The sequence below is a fragment of the Nuphar pumila genome, chromosome 8 (genome assembly GCF_984573655.1).
Source record: "Nuphar pumila chromosome 8, dmNupPumi1.hap1.1, whole genome shotgun sequence".
NCBI classification, from domain to species: domain Eukaryota; kingdom Viridiplantae; phylum Streptophyta; class Magnoliopsida; order Nymphaeales; family Nymphaeaceae; genus Nuphar; species Nuphar pumila.
In genome coordinates, this window is record NC_143256.1 from 40,481,238 (window position 1) to 40,501,839 (window position 20,602).

The window sequence follows — 20,602 nt, forward strand, 5'->3', positions numbered from 1 at the left end:
CCATATCATTAGACAATAGCATGGAAACATGGCTGCCATGCTTTAATCAACAAAGGAAAAGAGTGCAACAACCAAAGAAAACGTAGAAAAATAATGAACAACATCCAAACGTTGCAGCCACTATCCTAATGGAGGAAAACACTTCACAAGGGCATGCTCATCCAACTAGCAAGTATGAAATAAAGGCAAGCAATGACTTATGATAAGTGCAAGAGCATGAGTACATTTACTCGTCCTAAATCCACAACCAAATAGGAAAAATGGAAACTCACGAAATGGTATCACATTTATAACCTAATCCACAACATCTCCACGCATTTCATAGAATGCGCAACATGGAGTTTGGTTTCATGTCATGTGTGGGAAAGAAAGAATGTATAGTTCATTTAATCAAGACAAGAAAATCGTGTAAATAGAAAGAGGTTGGAAACCTCACTAGAAAGGGATGCAAGCTTGCTCAACCCGAACGACAAACGTGGTACCAAAACCGAAATGTTCTTAAGCAAAGACCCAAAATGTTTTCTAATAAGGAACAATCCAAACGATTTCAAATGGTAACTCACTACCACATTTCACAATAACCAAAACAAATGCATTGTATACATGCTCAACAAACCACAATTCTAAGGTAAAGACATGTAATAGCAGCTCGTGAAACATGTATGAACATGTAAAGGTTTGTTCAAATCCAAAACCCACAAGGGTAGAAGAAAGGAAACCCACGATTTTCACAACACTTGGAAGAGATGGAAAGTCTCACCTTCGAGGCTTTGAGGCAACAATGGAGAAGAACGAGATGGTGTACACGGTTGGAGTTGCAGCAATGTTCACTCTACACTCACTCTCGTTGGAGAAGAAAAGGGGAGGAGGAGAGAGATGCTCCTCAAGAAAATCGTCTATAGCATACCTCTTTCTCTCTCTTCACAGCATTAAATAGTTAGGGTTAAGGCATTGGACGGCTGGGATTAACCCAGCTAGGATGAAGGGCTGGGGTGCTCCACGCCCCCCTCCTAGGAGTCTACGCCCAATGCATGTAGGTCTTTTGAAATCATTCCAAATTCTTTCAAAAATGCCACTTTGAAAAACCATTAAATCTTGAAAGAATTACATGGGCTGCCCTAAGGCTCAGCCAATGGGTTTCTAGCATTTGAAATCCTTCAAAAAAGTTGCAAAAATGCCATGGGGTGCCAGCCCCATGCTCTCTCTTTGAAAGGTGCGCCCCTCATAATGCTTCATTATGAGCCTTTTTGAAAAAAAAGCAATGGCCAATAGTGGCTTACTTTTCAAATGCCATGCAAAATGTTACAAAAGTACCACCCAGCTGGTCAAACCTTGACCATCTGGTCAACCAAGACTAAGGATGTCTACTAGAGAGGACGCCCAATGGATTTGGGTCCTCATCCAGTTGATCCGCTCCAAATCCAAAAATCGCCACTTGTTATATTTCAAAACTACGCTTAATTAATACACTAAAATATTAATTAAATTCAAATAAATCATTTAGTACTCTAAATAACCTCAATTAATACGAAATGGTCAAGGCCTTTCGATAAAATTGCCTCTCTCTTGCGAGAATTAAGCGTATTATGATTTCGGGTCTAACACTCGTAATTCACATGCACTGACGAGGTTTTTACGTCGTATAAGTCCAGAATTCGGAGACAAACTATAAAAACATATTATAAATTAGACCTTAAATTCTCAAAGGTTAATTCATCTAGAATTAGGCACTTCTTACTTACACAGAGATTTTTACACGATTTTCGGGTCACGCGTATAAAGCAGAAATACAAGGCACAACCAAAATTTACTTAATTATGCAATATGACCTCGTAATTATACAAAAGCACACATATCAACACTAAGTACACAGTAAACTCCTCAAAAATATTCGCGGGCCTTACACCAGAGGCCAGTATGAGGGAGAAATGCCCTGATCTTTTTGTGGCCTAGCGTTCATGATTTCGCGGACAAAATCCATTTTTAGGAGGGAAAGATGTAAGCCCCACTGTTTTTCTGAATAATTTTAATTGATATATATTCCATGATTGGGAAATTTCTTGTTTTGGTGCGAGCTTTTCTCATAAATTTGGCATTTATCGCTTTCTGAGGTGCTGAGTCGCATAGATTCTCTCTACGAGTTGATTCAGGGCAAATCGTCAGGAGTTGACCCTCAATACTTGTATATTATATTTATATTATATTCATTTAGGTTCCCTCCGAATTGGGAGCCTAAACGAGAAAAATATCTCGTTATTTCATGTATTTTGGTAAAAAAGGGTATATCGGTAATTATGAGTCATATCGAGGCCCAATTTCGTAGGAATTTGGGAATTAAATATACTTTATGATAATTTAAACCTTAATTCATAAAATATAATTTAAAAATTTAGTTTTTAAATTAATTTAATCATGTCCATTTAAATATCAAATGAATTGAGTTTTTATAAAAAGTAAATTGCAAAATCCATAAAACCTTGAAGTGGGTTTTTGAAAATATTTTAAAGGAGGTTGGTTTTAGCAATTTTAAGAGGTGGTTGGCATGGGCCCCACCTCAGCCTATATTATTAAATAAAAAAAAATATTATAAGTTAACTTTTCAAGGAAACTCACCTTTCAAAGGCATTTTTGAAAAGTTTCAAAAAAGGCTAATTTGGGGACTTAAAAAGGAATTTTGAAAAGTGGGTGGGCTCAGCCCACGTTTTAAGGGTTACACTGGGCGCCCCTTAGGAGAGGGGGTAGCCCTAGCATTCTAAAAAAAAAAAACGTTTTAAAAAGGTGATGTCAATTTTTTTTAAAAGGGTTTGACCTTGACCTTGAGAGGTCAAGGCCAACCACTCCCCTTAAATTAAGGGGAGTGGTTGGGGGTGGTTGGGGCCACCCTTGACCCCCTCCCCCCCCCCCCCCCTAGGCTCTTAGGATGAGGGTGGGGCGTGGGAGAGGGAGACCATCCATCTCTCCTCCTTCACTCCCCAACACTCATCTCCCTTTTCCTCTTTTTAAGCAAGGGAAGGGAAGAGAGAGAGGGTCAACACCCTCTCTCTTCTTCCTTTCTTCTCCAGCTCCCCTCCTTCCTTTTCCTCCCTCCTTCACATTACAGCTCCAGCTGGGCCAACCCAGCACCAAGGTGAGCCTCCCTTCTTCGCCATGCATTTCGTTTCTTATTTTCTTTCCGAAAATTTTTTTGGGCTATGTTCGTTTTTCGCTATATGTGTGAAACACACCTTTTGGGGCTCGTGCTTGGTGGGACGCTGAGTTGAGCCTTTCCATGGACAGCTCAGGTCCTTTTGGTGGCCTTGCTGGGCCCACATCATGTGGGCTGGGCCGTTGCAGGCCCTGCAACGAGTTCCCGGACTGACCCAAAGTTGGTCAGTCCGGCTTCTTCCTTTGGGCTGGGCCGACTGCAGCTTGGGCTGCAGTTTGGGCATGCAGCAGTCCCAGTTGGACTACTGCAGCCCATCACTTTGGCAAGGTGGTATGGGTCACCCTCAACCCAGACCCACCCGGAGTGGACCCACTAGTGTGGTAGGCCCACTATTGGTGAGCTCCCCCCCCCCCCCCCCCCCCCCTTGTTGGCCCAAACGCACCACCCGGGTGCCTTAGCACCCAGGGGTTTTGGGTTGGGTTTGGCCGGCGTGGTCTGGGCTACAGCTCTGGTCCGAGCCTCCATTTGGGTCGAACCAGGGGGCTGTATGGACCCCCGCTTTTCCCCCTTGCTCGCTGCCTAGAAGCAGCTGAGGACCGTGTGCGCGTGGCACCCGGGCCACCCCTTCTTGGTGCACCCCTTTGTGAACGCGCTAGGCTGGTGCGACCTGGTTCAACCCTGAGCTGGGTTAAGCAAGGTGCTACAAACCTAAGGTCTGTAGCAGATGGTTGAACCCCTCCCCCCCCCCCCCCTTTCACCTTTGTTGCTGCGGAGCAGCTTGAGGCCGGGTGCTTAGGGCACCCGGGCTTGTGCTGGGCGTGCCCCCTTTGTGGGCCTGGTCTGGACCCATGGCTGGGTCAGACCAGGCATGGTCTTCCCCCAGCAACCTCAGTTGCTGGGGTAACCATGTTGGGTCTGGACCCCCAGGGGTCCAGACCTCCTCTTTGGTGTGGCGCTACCTAACTCGGGTGGGCGCCCCACCATTTCTTTTTGGCGCCCCTTTGTGGGCTGGAGGCACCTAGTGGGTGCCCTGGGTCTGGACCCACCTTTGGGCCAGACCAGGGGTGCCTGTGGGGCACATCCTCTATGCCCCTGCCCCCTTGCAGCTAGCTGGGGCTGGACCAATAGGGTCCAGGCCAGATCCGTGGGTTTGACCCACTTAGTCGAGTGGTTGGGTTAGCCACACCCTTATAAGTGTGGGCTAAGGCCCAACACCCTGGTCCGGACCCACGGCTGGGTTCAGACCAGGGGTTTTCGTGGCCCTGCTGGGTCTGGTCACGTAAGGACCAGACCTGGCTTAGGTCCCTAGTGGCCTGTTTGGGCCCCGGCTAGCCTAGCACCCTTTTTGGGCGCTTTGGGCTTAGCCGTGTGTTGGCACACCCGGGTTAGCCAGTGTGGGCTGAGGCCAGTGTGGTTGTGAGCCCCATTTGGCATGCCTTTGGGCGCGGACAAAGGATGGCAGGGCCCCTATGGCCTAGCCACTTGTTCAGCCCCTCCGGGCTTTAGGTCCCCCATTGGCGCCAAATCGACACCGGGTGCTAAGGCACCCGACAACCTTGTCGCCTTTGGAGCAGCCCCTTGGTGGACTCCGGCATGTTGTCCGGACCACTTACGGGACTCAGCAAGGTTGGCACGACCCCGTTGAGTTCCACAGGAGCTCATCCGTGGCAGCAATCGCCCTCCCATGCCGCTAACCGGTAGGCGATGTTTAGCATCGAGGCGAAGTTCGTCGCTTGCAAGCAACGTGGGTGGCAGCTTCAATCTTCGGTTGCTCGTATTTCGCGGCCCCGTAGGGGTGGCAGTGCGGTTGAACTTACAACCGTTGTCGCGACACACGCTCGCGTGGGTTTGTCCGTTGAGCGGACCTTTCAGGTTAATAGTCTTGTTTGTGCCCTATTTATGCGGGCATAGTGCGGTCGCACATCTGGACATGCTAATTTTATTCCCATAAGCATGGGATTAAGTCGGATTCTATTTCTTGACATTCGTGAGTGTCGGTTTCGCGAGGATCCTTCGCGAATGTTTTTGCTACGTGAGTTTTGCTGCGTTACGATATTGGTGTGCGTATTTGGAAGAAATACGTAGTCCAGGCTCAGGACGCTCCTCGCATATCCCGTAACTACAATATATGCATTTTGAGCCTTGTACCGCTCAGAACTTGTAGTTAGGGGTACTTTACCTGCTTGTCGACGTAACGTTGCTCACAGCATGATACTTGGGCGAAATTATACCTTTGTGGGTTGTCCTGTTTCGCATGTGCAAGTTGGCACGTCCTGACACGTATGTCACTAGCTCAGTTGTCGAGCATCTTCTTGTTTGGCTCCCTTTCGTATATCGATGGATATACGTTGTACCAGTGGCGAGCTTTACACTCGACATGACATACACTTGAAAGGAACGAAAAACATTGTAGGGTTTGACACTTTTGACCTGTTGGGGTTTTGAGACTCGGTTGGAGTCTATGGACAATGGCCCAGGTTCGTGAGAGTGTGCTCACATATTCGTGTCACCCTAGGCATGAAATAAAATGGTATATTATCGTCTTCGCAGGCGATGTGGTCGTGGTGGCCGTGTGAGGCTGAGCACGTAAATGGGCAGACCAAGTCCTCGTTTGCATACCCCACGGGGACAACGAGGCACGACTACCTCGAGAGGAGGTATGACTTGAAGTTTTAGCCTAAATAAGATAAACCTGCCGTGCCTCATTCACACTTTTGTAGCGCCCCAAACCCAGATTTCCCAACTTGAAAATCCTTTGGATTTTTTTTTTGTAATTTTTTTTTTTTGAAAACCGAAGCGCAAGCGTGGAAGAAACCGAAAGGGGGAGAAACAACCAAAAAACCCTGGGCGGTCACTACAGGTGTGAAACAACATTTAAATGAAACAACTTTTATTAAATTCGTTTACATCTTTATAAATTGTACATATCGATCCCTTAAACAAAACCAAACCGCCAGGATCCAACAGGCGAGGTTCAGAAGTGTGGGTTCAGAGTCCGCTGCAGCACACCGAGCTCCATCGCACGCCTAAGTAAACATGTATCTCCATAAAATGGAGTCAGTACTTTTTCGAGCTGGTGAGACAAACCAACATGATATGCCAAAAGTGCAGAAATCGAAAGCAAGCTATACAAGGTAAACATAGCATGCTAACTTACAGTATTTGAGCAATTGCAGCATGAACAAGTATAAAACAATGATAACTACACATGTAGCAATATCGACAATTTCTAGGGCTAACATGACAAGCATCAAGGAACATAATTAAGCAATGGACCAACATTTATGACAAGTTATGCATCACAGAACATAAAGTACTAATGTAACAATACGAAGATCTGTAACTAGCATAAATCAGTGAAGTAGTCAAAGCATGAGTGACTAATTACGACTATTCATGTCATAACTCATATCGAATAGTGAGGTATGCATCACAGAACATAAAGTACAAATGAACAATTATGTGCATCGTGTCATAGGCTAATGAACTATCCTATGATAATTCGAATAGTGTGTGTTATGATGCTATGATGGGACAGTTAGAAGCATTTTCCATGTAAAGCATACTCACAAGCAGTGCCAAGGTTCATAACCCACACATTGCAACCATGAGTCATCTCGCTAACAACTCGCCAAGGAGTTCCGAGGTTGCGCAAGTCTTGCACGACTACGATATCCATAGGCTAAATCGCATAAGTCTCGTACGACTGCAATATCCATAGTGCACTCCAAGGCATATCAAGCACTATTATGCCCACATTCCTTAGGTGACAACATCCAAGATTCACTAACCTGAGTTAGCAATCACACTCATCATCCAAATGCTATTGTGCTATGCGTGTGTGTCTGAGTGCATGACACTCCACTACCATCGGAAACCCCATATGACCAAGCAAGTATTTTAAACTCTTAAGTAAACATACATGCAGTTGCAACTACCTTATAAGGCAAAGGAGGAGTCATGATCTTTCGATTCCTTTGACCCATGCTATAGGTTTCTCAATTGTGCCAAAGCCTTATTTTCTTTAAAATCATTCTATAGGGTGTCAATCGCAAAACATTTGTGTTCCTTAGCGAAAGCGGACTCACGTGCAAAGGCTAAGTCCATACAGTCATATTGATGACATTACCTTTTATTTGGCTCACACATAAATATATATATATATATATATATATATATATATATATATATATATATATATATATATATATATATATATATATATATATATATATATATATATATATAATTTTCTTTGGCAACCGTGCACGCTTGTCTAAGTCGAAACGAGTCAAATTGTGGAAACCATTGGGGTATTGGACCCCGTGCTGCGAACACACACATGCAGCCGCATGAGCTGCAGTCCGAGTGCTAACGAACAACATGAAGAAAACCTTGGGGTATTGGACCCCGGGCTGCGAGTACACAAGCAGCTGTTATCATCGCAAAAAAATTTTCCCTCCCTTGCGAGAAAGAAAGGAATTTCGCGAGTCAAACTCGACCAAAGTTTTGAAAATTGTTTTAAAAATTTACTCGCCTCCGTTTTGAAAATTTGTGGGAAAATTCCATGGAATGGGATCCGCCTGTCGGTACGAGGCTCAACCGTTCCTGGCACCTTTACCAGGGGTAATTGAACCAAGGATCGATTATGTGCTTTAACTTGACTCAAAATCTAAATTATGCTCTATTTTTTTCTAGAATGCACAAAGAATCCGGCTTGTGCTATGAAATTTGGAAAATAATGCAAGTTTGAGAAACATGATGTTTGCTTTGGAAAATATGCTTGGAAAAATGGTTAGAAGAGTGCTTGAAAATGGAATTCTTGGGAAAATCATTGAATTTCATTGGAAAATGAATACTCAGGAAAACTTGAACTTTGGAAAATCGATTTTGAGATTTGGAATTTCTTTTCTGAGAAAATGGATTTGAGAATCTTGAGAAAATCAGAAAATCATTGGAAAAGGATTTTGAAATGGAAAATGGATCCTCAGGAAACTGGATTCTCAAGGAAATGGGAATTCTAAGAAGATGGATTTCTGAAAACTTGGGATTTTGAAATTTGAGAATTTTAAAGCATAGGAAAATCTCAATTTGAGCTTGGGAAATACTTTGAAATGTCATTTGAAAACTTAGGATTTTGAGAAAACCAGATCCTGAGAAAGACTTGGAAATTCTTGAGAAAGCTGAATTTTCTGAAATTAAAATTGGAAAATGAGTTTGGAAATAATGCAATTTGAATGATATGAATGAATGAATGAATATGAATTTGAAAAGGGAATTTCATTGAGGAATTGGGAAATCCTTTTAAAACTTTGAAAAATGCAGTGCATTTTGAAGTTAGCCTAAGTGTGTAGGCTGAATGTGGCTAATATGAAGATCATAAATCTTGGTTTTCTTCGTATTCTGATTATGTCCATAAATACGAATCCCACCGAGTTTATAAACTCCATAAGAGCTTGTGCACGTGCCATTCGTGTAAACCATAGTGAATTTGAAATAAATATGCATGAATCATACATCACATATTAAAATTTGCATAAATTAAACTATATGCAATGCAGTCCTATTCTAAGCAGAAAATGTAATCTTATTCCAAATTATTACATTTGATGTTACATTGAATTAAAATAAAATAAGATAAAACTAAGTTTTCTTCTTGAATATTCCTGCAAAACTAGAAAACAATGTTAGCACAAAAATGTAGGTTTTTCTGAATTTATCCGAAAATATGGGAAATTATCGGATATTATTCAGATATAAACCCAAATTCATACCCCCTTTGATATAAACATGATAAATAATGAATAAATTTCAAAAATAAACTTGAAAATTCGAAATTGGGGTCAAAATGACCAAAATACCCCTGATGACCTTGAAATCAGGGTTTTCTGAAAGAATTTTTATAAATTTTGGAAATTTGAAAATCAAATGAAATAAATCAAACATAATATGATGAAATATGATGATATGCATGAAATTTTGAAGAATTAGAAATTGAAATTTCGAAATTTAGGTCAAAATGACCAAAATACCCCCGATAACAAGACTATGGCCTTGAAACTAGGGTTTTCTTAAATAAATTTTGCAAAATTGAAAAACATGAATTGCAAAGGAGATTTAAATTAACCCTAATATTATTCTACATGCTTATGTACATGATAAAAACCCTAAAATGACGAAAATATCATAAAATATCAAATTTAACCTGATTTTCGCCTGATTTCGCTTCTGAATTTAAAGATAAACTAACACATGGAGGAAATGAACTTGGAATTAAACCAAATTTGGCATGGACACCTCAAATAACTCTATAAACATAATGGATCTCGAAAATCTAATTGTTTTATATTTTTAAATATGGAAATTCAAATAAAAACCCTAAATTTTGTGATTTTTGCCTAAAATATTGATTCTAAAGGAGATTTAGGATATCAAACTCCCATAAATTTTTCCCAAATTTTATGGGGTGACAGAGGCCAGTAAGGCAAGGATTTGTGCCTTTTACACTTTCTGATTTTGACCTATGGTCGGAGCTGTGCCACTCCGGCAAGTTGGATCGGAATCCGGCGACTCTAGGATTTAGGGGAAACAGACAGGTTTCGGTAGAAAACATGGGACAAATGGCAAACAGATGGGAAAAAGGCTGAAATTGTGGGAAAATGTTTCTGACAAATAGAGGAAGAGTTTATCTTTTGACACCATTGGGATTCGGGTTATGGTTTGGAAAAATCCATACTGTTATGAGAGACCTAAATCTCTGAGATTTCTGGATATTGAAATCTGTTAGACAGAAATTAAAATTTCGAGAAAAATACTGAAACAGTTCCAAAAATCCCCACATTTTGGGAAATGGCAAAACATAATGTCAGAAATAACTTTCGTGATGAAAGTTTTTGCAAAAGAGCTACAGATTGGTCGGACTTGATGCATTAGGGTCTGTCTATACCCTGACGAAGGAAAATCAAGATTTTCCCAGGAGTCTGGGAAATCCGATTTTTGACAGAGGTCAAAATTAATTGGAAAAATCTCAAAATTTCCAGATCATTAGTAGACTCAATTATAAATCCACTGTGATTTTTGAAGAATGATTTGAATCTCCCACAAGGGCAGTTTCAAGGGTTCTTGTCTGCTAAAGCAGAAATTGAAAGTTCAGAGAAGTCCAAAACCCGAATTAGGATTTGATTTATTTAATGGGGTTCCGAAATCCAAATGAATCAAATTTTCGGCAGATAAGCAATAAGAAAACAAGTTCAATCACCCTAAAAATCTCTATAATTATGAGTAAAATTTCGCACATAAGATAATGACTGGACTGAACATATAATATTAAAGCCTATGAACTCAATAAGCAATCATGAATAAAAACTATACTATGTAAATCATATAATCATGAGATGCTAAAATAATCCTAAATTCAAGATCTAACATGAAAAATCTCATGAAATTGATGATATGACAAAATAAATTATAAAGGGCATGATTTTATTTTATGTTAGCTTTTGGTGAGAGGGATCCGATCCATCAATCGGATGGATCGCCTCACACGCATAGCATTAACATGTAAAGCATATACAGCAAGCATTTAATGAGATAGTATCTAGGATCAAGCAAATGCTTTTATCTCAAATTGACCCTGCTAAAGACAGCAGCCCTCAAATTTTTAGAGAAGAGATGCACCTGTGCGTGGGCTGAAGCAAAACTGGTACTACGTCAAGGTTGGAGGAGGTGGCAGCTGGAGTTGGATTGGCTTGAAGGAAGACAAAAGTGCCAATGGAGGGGTAGCTAGAGCTGCTTTCAGGTTGAAGCCAATGACTGGGAGAGTTGGGGTTGCCTTGTTGCAGCTGCGGTGAGGTGCTTAAAGATGGGAGCAAGGCTGGAGCTTGCTTATGATGGAGGAGAAGGCTGGTTCAAGGTCTTGGAGATGCTGGAAGGAGAGCTCATGGGAAAGGCGTGAAGGAGAGTCCCCAAAAGAACCCACCATATGTTATTTTTTTTTTTTAGGTTGATAACTTAGGAAAACATCCCCATCTTTCCCTAAGTTTTTGGTGGTTAATGAAAATGGAGCAAAGGGGGTTACGTGAAGATGGCTGGGCAAGAGGGAAAGGAAGGAAGGAAGGAAGGGAAGAAGGAAGGGAAGGAAAAGGAAAGAAGAAGGGAGAAAGAAAAGGAAAGAAAGGGAGAAAAAGGAGAGGGAAAGAGGAAGAGAAGGAGCTGGAAAAGGGGTATACGTGAGTGGAGAAAGAGGAAAGAAGGAGAAAAGAAAGAAAGAAAGAAAGAAAAGAAAAAGGAAGAAGAAAGAAAGAAAAGAAAGAAAGAAGGAAAGAAAAGAAATAAAAAAAATAAAATAAAAAAAAAAGAAAATGGCTGGAAGGTGGGCTAGGGTGGTCAACCCCCTTGTGGGTCCCACCTTAGAAAGAATAAAATAATTAAAATAAAATAAAACAAACAAAAAAAATAAAGAAAAAGATAATTTTTTTTTCTTTTCTTATAAATTAAAACAAGAAAATGCAAATGGATGGGCCATCTCAGAGCGGGTCCAAATTCCACTTTTGAAATTCATTTTGACGATTAAAGGGGTAAAATAGTCTTTTCATAAAATTTCTAAACGAAACGAGCTATTTTTGGCAGTTTTTGAAACGAGCTTGGATTTTGAAGTTCAATACCTCGTTGCGAAGCAAATCCAGTGTAGAATTTGAAAATTTAATTTTGAAAGAAATCCAGATTTCTTTTCTCGAGAAAATACTTCCAAATTTATTTTTAGACGAAACGAGCTATTTTTGGCAATTTTTGAAACGAGCTCGGATTTTGAAGTTCAATACCCCGTTGCGAAGCAAATCCAATGTAGAATTCAAAAATTTGAGTTTGAAATAAATCCAGGTTATTTTTCTTGAGAAAATATTTCCAAATTTAGACTCCCAGGGGTAAAAATGTTAATTTTGGAAACCCGAGGTTTGAAATTGATTTCTGAAAGCTTTTAAAACTCGATCTGGATTGAAATTTATAAAACTGGAGTTCTGGACTTCGAAAATGAAATGAAATGTGATGAAATGTTATGAAATGCTGAGAAATGATATGAAATGATGAGAAATGACATGAAATGCTATGCGAAATGCTAACCCTGAATGAAGAATTTTGGATTTTAAACCCTGATTGGCGCTTGTATCAGTTTAAAACGCATTAAAATTGATAAAATTTGCAAAATAGCTCAAGAAATGGTTTTCGGGACTCTACTGGGTCAGAGTGACACTGAAAATTGGGGTTCGAGCTGGATTGAACTGAGATGAGCTAGATTGAGCTGGGTTTTAGAGTTTCAGAACTCAAATGAACTGACCTAGCACTGACTCAACTGACCTTTCCGACTGAATTTTCAAGAAAAGCTGCCATTTTTAGAGAAATGGTACCGAATGGTCACTGGAGTGAAGTGAATTACGAACTTGAGCTGACTTTGACCTAAAACAAAGGTCAGTAATACTGAGATGAACTAAAATCGAGGCTCAAACACTAGCTCAACTGACTGAACTCGACTCAATTTCAGCTGAAAGAGTTGAAATGGACTAAAATGAGCTCATAAACACTTAGAAATGGTTTTGAACTGAAACGAAAACACTCGAACTATTGGTGAGCTCAAGTTAGACTCTGGGGAACATGATTGACTGAGAATGACTGACTCAGAGACAATTGGTTTTGATTTGAGTGAGAAATGAGCTCATTTCTGAAGAAATGATCCCATTTTGGCAAGAATGGTCAGAAATGAAAATGGTTTATTCATTATGAGCTCAGATGAGCTTGAGATGACTGATATTCTAACTGTCTTGAACTGACCAATGAGCTTGGTTGACTCCGACTGACTGGGGTCCGGGATGACCTAGGGGTAAAATGGTAATTTTCCTAATGAAAATGGGTAAAATGGTGATTTTCTGAAATTGACTTGGGGTTTGACTCCTACACTGACCTGACAGGGTTGGCACTGCCTAAGGAGGATTGTTTGAGAATGGATGTGGAAAATTTGGGGTGTTTATAGATGCCCCTCTTTGCTACTAAGCTGGCTTGAAGACGAGCTTAGTGGCAAAGAAAAACACACCGAATTTGGGCTATAAAAATGCCCCAGTTAGAAGGATCTGACTGAATATGAAGAGATTTAGCCCTGATGAAAATGGTAGATATGAAATGGAGAATAAAGAAGAAAAATTTTACCTCAAAAGAAGTGAGATTCAAGTTTTTGCCCTTAACCTGGATGGGACAGAAAATACCTCATGTAGAAATGAAGCTCAGGTTTAAGCCTTAACCTGACCGGGAAATGAAATACCTCATCAAAATGAGGCTCAGGTTTGTACCCTTATCCTGATTGGGCGGAAAATGAAATACCTCATCAAAGGAGGCTCAGGTTTAACCCTTAACCTGACCGGGAAATGAAAATGGTAAGTTGGATGGTGAATAAGACAATTTTCTTGAAGAGGAATAAGGTGACTCTTTTAACAACACGAAAGATAACAAGGCGATCCAAAGGAACACGGCGATTCTTTCAACAACGCGAAAGATGACAAGGCGATCCAAAGGAGCAAGGAGATTCTTTTGACAACGCAAAAGATGAATTCTTTCGACAACGCGAAAGATGACAAGGCGATCCGGAGGAGCAAGGCGATTCTTTCAACAACGCGAAAGATGACAAGGTGATCAAAGGAGTAAGGAGATTCTTTTGACAACGCAAAAGATGAATTCTTTTGACAACGCAAAAGATGAATTCTTTCGACAACGCGAAAGATGACAAGGCGATCCAGAGGAGTAAGGCGATTCTTTCAACAACGCGAAAGATGACAAGGCGATCCAAAGGAGTAAGGAGATTCTTTTGACAACGCAAAAGATGAATTCTTTCGGCAACGCGAAAGATGGTAAAGGCGATCCAAAGGAACAAGGCGATTCTTTCAACAACGCGAAAGATGACAAGGCGATCCAAAGGAGCAAGGCGATTCTTTTGACAACGCAAAAGATGAATTCTTTCGACAACGCGAAAGATAACAAGGGCGATCCTTTCACAGAAAAGGCTAATCTTTCAACAACGCGAAAGATGATAAAGGTTACTCTCTCAAGGAGGTAAAAGGTGATATCAGGATGTGTCAAGATGGACATCGAGCTCTTCACTTCATGTCAAGATAGTAAGAAAATATTGCCAAAATGTTAAAAATTGTTTGTTGATTCAAAATGCTTGAAATTGATGTATATTGGTATGAAAATCTTTCCTCTTTTATACCTGTAGTATTACCTCCGATTGGGCTTAACTCCGTAAAATCAAGATTCGAATTCAAATTGCTTGCAATTGGCTTTCTTTCAAGGAAGCTATCAATTTCCTTGATATGAGCAAAAAAGAGAGTATTCTTGATATTGTGAGAGCAATTGGTGAAAGAATATTGATAATAGAATTTCACAAAATTAAAGAAGATTCTTTGGCAAATTTGGCAGTCTGATATCCTGGGATTCTTTTCTCATGATGATCTTTTTACCCACTTTTTTTCTTTATTGGCAGAATTAGAGCTTTCTTGGGCTTTTTGGGGATTACATCATCCTTCATTTTGGAGATGTTCTGACTTTTCTCTCTTTTTTTTTTGGGAAGGGTACGTCACAAACTCCTTCATCTCAGAGATGCTTCGATCCTTCTTTTCTCTCAGGGATTATATTGACAGTTATTGGCTCTTTGGTTGGAAATCTCTTGATGATAGCAGAAATTAAATATCCTTTAGGGTTTGTCGGGAGGCTCATCGCAGTCGCCTTCATCTTGACGGTGCTCTGAACTTTCCCTGGAAGGATCCGTCACAAACTCCTTCATCTTGGAGATGATCCAAATCTTCTTTGGCTCCGGGGGTCTACTCGCCTAATTCGCCTTCATCTTGACGACAGTTGAGAGATCCCTTTTGCAGATATTTAATTGCAGCTTTAGGTGATTGAGGAGATATAGGGATTGAATGGATTTTTCTGTATCACCGAGGATATTTCGACTGCTTTATTTTCCAAAAATGATCTTTAAAAATGTGCCATTGACTGCGATCAATACCGATCACTTATAGCTTTGCAACAACATTGAATTTCCTGTGCTGGCCATATCGAGGATTTATTCTTCATCTTTTTGGACGGCCAATAGAAAGAATTTGAATTTTGAATCCTTTTTCACGACAGCTTTGACCTTTCGGAAATAATACTGAGAGTATTCTGAGGTAATGTTTTTGTGCAATAAAGATTTTGAAATCAACAAATATTTAATGACAAATTGGCAAAATTTTCTTGAAATCTTTGGTGAGAGCAAGCATTTAAAGCACAACGCAACGCATCCATGACATAAATTTTCTTCTCCTTTCCACAAAGGAGAAGATTCAAAAATTGGAAAAAACAATTACTCCTCTCTTCCCTGAAGAGGAGGTGCTTGCAAAACGAACTTTCGAAGAGAAATTAAGCTTTCGTCAAAACTTCCTAACATTAGGCTTCTCTTATGGAAAGGGGCCGGTAATGGTGAGGTCGGTGAATTGGTCATGAAGAAGCGTGTCCATCACACTCTCCCTTAAAAGAGGATCCTTCACGATGAAATGGCCTAGTATGAAATTGTGATCACAAGGAAAGTGAACTTCCGTCGAAGCTCTCCCTGAACTAAGAGTTCCTTGTATGAAATTGGAATTTTGTTTTGCAAATGGTTCACATAGACACGAGACCCTTCAAACTCTCCCTGAAAAGGGCTAGGTGAACAAAGGATAGCATGCGAAAAGAACGAGCTCCCTTGAACTCTCCCTATAAAAAGAGTCTCTCGCAAGAGGAAATGACTGAAATTGGTATTGAATGACCAAAAGGTCAAAATTGGAATTTGGAAAATTTGAAATTTTGAAATTTGAAATTTTGAAATTTGATATTTGAAATTAGAAATTTGGAATTTGGAAATTGAAAATTGATTGACCCGAGAGTCGAAATTAGAATTAATTGACCCAAAGGTCGAAATTGAAATTGGTTGACTCAAAAGTCGAAATTAGAAATTTGGAATTTGAAAATTGGAAATTGGGAAATTGATTGACCCGAAGATCAAGATTGAAAATTTGGAAATTGATTAATCTGAAGGTCGAAATTGGAATCTTGGAAATTGGGTGGCCTAAGGGCCGAAATTGGTAATTGGATGGCCCGATGGCCGAAATTGGAAATTGGATGGCCCAAAGGCCGAAACTGGTAATTGGAATTTGGAAGAAAATTCGAGTCGGAACTCTAATCTTCTAGACCAATTTTAGGAAAAGAAAACTCGGGTCGGAACTCGAATCTTTGAAGGAAAACTAGATCCATTGGAAGGAAAGAAAATTCGAGTCAGAACTCGAATCCTGAAGGAAAACTAGACTGGTCAGACGGAAAGGAAATTCGAGTCGGAACTCGAATCCCAAAGGAAAACTAGACTAATTAGAAGGAAAGAAAATTTGAGTCGGAACTCGAATCCCGAAGGAAAACTAGACCGGTTAGAAGGAAAGGAAATTCGAGTCGGAACTCGAATCCCGAAGGAAAACTAGACTAGCATGGATTAGGTTTGAAAACATTAACCAGTAAAGTAGATTTTGAAAGTTTGACCAATAAAAATTGGATTTTGAAAGTCCGACCAATAACAATTGGATTTTGAAAGATGTACCAGCGTGAATACTGGATTTTGGAAATAAACCAGTATAAGTACTAGATTTTGAAAATGGATCAGTACGAATACTGTTTTTGGAAGAATTACCAGCACAAACACTGGATTTTGAAGATTTACTAGCACAAACACTGGATTTAGAAAATTTTACCAGCACGAACACTGGTTTTTGAAAATCTTACCCGCACGAACACTGAATTTTTGAAAATTTACCAGCACGAACACTGGATTTTGAAAATTTTACCAGCACGAACACTGGTTTTTGAAAATCTTACCCAACTGATTCTGATGAGAGATTTTTAATCTTTATCCTCACGATGACTTAGACAACTGTCGGGGTCTCAGGATTTATCCCTTATCCTGAATGGGTAGTTCAAGTTTATCTCTTAACCTGAAGGGGAAATGAATTCGATACATATGGATGCAAATGAATGCGAATGAATGCATGCAAATGCAAATGTATGTAAATGAATGCAAATGCATGCAAAATGAGAGGTTTATTTGACCCTGCCTGCATACAGGATGTTTTGAAGACAATTTTCAAAATAATGCCCCAGTATAACTGGGGAGTGAGAAGTTAGATGAAAGGATAAGTAATTGATATTTGAAGAATACTTTCTGACTTTTGATTGATTCAGGAGAGACTCTGAAAAATATCACTTCTCGCAGAAGGACATGGTGCAGAGAAGGAGAAATTGATAATTTTATTGATGCATTGAAGGAAAATGACAAATCAAGGAAAGATAGACAGGATTACATCATCTTTTGAAGGCAAAATGAGAAATGGGAAAATGCTAGCATCGTCGGCTTTTTGAGTAATCGAGGAAAGATGGCTAGTCCTTCTTTTTATCTTCAACGAGGATATTCTTATCAATGCAATCTTGAATAATGTTCTTGAAGACAAAACAGTGGTCAGTATTGTGTCCTACTGCCCGATGGAATTTGCAGAATTGGTCCATGAACCTTCCCATGATCGTGGGAGGATCTGTGGCTCTTGGGAGCTTTACCATTTCTTTGGTCAACATATATTCAAGGATTTCATCGAGAGGTTGCTCAAGAGGAGTAAACTGACGATCGTCACTCCAACCATCCCGTTTTATCTTTTCTTTCTGCTGACTCAATTTTTCATTCTTCTTTGAAGACTTTTCTTTCTGACCTACATGATTGCTCTTGCTATTTTTGTGGCCACTGCGGCCGACATTGGCAGAGAAGATGAAATTTTTCTTCTTCTTTGAATCTTGATTATTCTTGACAAGGGTGATGCCATCATAGACCCCATTCTCTATTCCCATCTCGAGCCACTCGGCCCGTTCAGTAAGCTCAATGAAAGATTTGGAAGGTGAGGTGGAGGTAAGACCTCTCAAAGGTTGTGAGAAATTGTTTAGAATAATCTGGAGTGCGTGCTCCTCTAAGATGGGATTTCTCATTTTATTGTAAGTGCCCCTCCATCTGCGGATGAAGTTTCTGGCTTTCTCATTATCTCTTTGCTTTGTATTATAGAGATGGTTTAGCGTTGACGGCGCTTTGGTGTTTAAAAGGAATCGTTCAATGAACAGATTGACCACTTTATCGAATTCCTTCAATTCGATGGGATTGATATGCTCTGAGTACCACTTGGCGGCGGTGCCCTCCAGACTGTGAGGAAAACATCTAAACAAAGCACGATTGTCTCTCTTGAATCGATTGCACTCCGCAAAGAACATAGCCAGGTGAGCCTTGGGATCGCCAGTCCCATCAAATTTGACAAATTTACAAGGGAGATCTTCTAGGCTGTCATCACCATCTAAACCATCATAGAAATCTTCGCTTGTGAAAATCTTTTTTTTCTTGTCGCGGGCTTGCAGATCCTTAACCATTTTGACCACATCTATGAGTTGTGACTGGTCAGAGTTATTAGCAGAATGATCTTTTAGCTTATTGTCTGACCCCTGCCCCTGTGTCATCTTCTGAAAAGCTTGCTGAGCCTCACACTCTTCATCGGTGCCACCTCCTAATTCTGCTTCATCAGATGTATCCTCATGTTGGATACACTTCTTGGATATCTTCAATTGTTTCTTCAATGTTCGGCCCTTGATCTTTTTCTTGGTAGGAATCTTGTTGAAACCGTCCCCTGTTTGCTCTGCCATCATCTTATTCAACATATTTCGAAACATGGCATACACCTGAGGATCGATATCATCATTGGCTTGTTGACTTTGGTTCCTAGCAGATCGCGGAGAATCCATCTCTTGCTCGGTGCTACTGTTAGGGTACTGAAGCGACACTATTTTCTTCTTGGATCTAGTCTACACCATTCCACGATGTCGAAACTCTCTGTAAGACAAATAGGATGATTAGAATGAGAGAAAATTCTTGAAGGCAATGACTTGGAGAATAGAATGAAAATAATGGATGAAGATCTGAAATTGGGTTGACAGTTTGAAGGATATCCCTTTACCAGGGATGGGATTATTGTTGGGATTGCGACAATTGCATTGTTATTCCATGAGAGAAAATAAACAACCGAGATATGTCTTGTTACCTAGGCGAGGCCGTCAACCATGAAGAAAAAAATATTTTTGAAGGAATATAACAAAGTAACGCATAATTGGTAATGAGCTTCTCTACGAACTTGGGAGGTTATCTGAGAAGGAAAGCAGGAAGAATTTTTTTCCAGGGAAAAGCATTCATCACAAAGGGCATATTGCATGAGAGTTCAGAAAATAACATTATGAAGAAAATGACCTCCAAATATAAGGAAAACTGATGATTTTATTGATGTCTTGGAGGAAGGATGACAAATTTAAAGAAAACAACTGGAGACTATATTTATTGAGAGAAGCAAAAAGCAGAAATGATGGAAATGAGAAAGCATTGGCATTTGTCGTCTTCATGAATGATCAAGGAAAGGCTCGGTCAGAACGGCCGACTGGTCTTCCTCTTTAATAGGGAGATTCTTGTCAACGCAGTCTTGAACGATATTTTTGAAGACGAAGCATCGCTCAGTATCATGCCCTATAGCTCGGTGGAATTTGCAGAAGCGATCTTTCCATTTCCCTAGGGCGACCGGAGGATTAGCAATTCTTGGAAGTTTAACCATTCCTTTGCTCAGCATGTATTCAAGGACCTCTTCGAGGGGCTGATCTAGAGGGGTAAATTCGTGATCGTAACCCCAACCGTCGTGTTTTGGCTTCTTTTGACTGCTTGCTTTCTGCTGGGAGCGGGATTGAAGGGGTTTGGCTAGGACAACCGGTTGGTCTGCTATTTTGCTTTCCCCTAAAATATTCTTATCAACATGATCCTGAACGATATTCTTGAGGACAAAACAATTTTCTCTATCGTGTCCTATTGCACGGTGAAACTTGCAAAATTGCTCTTTGAATCTGCCCATGATTGACGGAGGATCAACGACTTTTGGTAAATGGACCATGCCTTTTGGTTGATATTTTGAGATGCTCTTTTTAAAACAATTATTTTCAATAAAACTTTTGGAAAATCGTCAACCAAAAATTTAAAAACCGACTTTCCACAAAGTGGTAAGTACGGGTCGAATCCACAGGGAACAGGAATTAAACACAATATTTCTATAAAATTCAATTTATTAATAACAAAGGTCAACCTACAATTACAAAGTTAATACAACTGCAATTAAACACTAAAAGAAATGTAAACAAGCAATCAGTCTTCTGCTCCACGCCAAGGGTATTTCCATTTTTTCGCCACTTAAAGAATCTTCTCACTTGGACAATACCCCTGGACACTAAATATGTTTTTCAACCTAAAAATGCAGAAAAATACAAAGTTATTTTTCTATTCTAATAATGAAAACAATAACT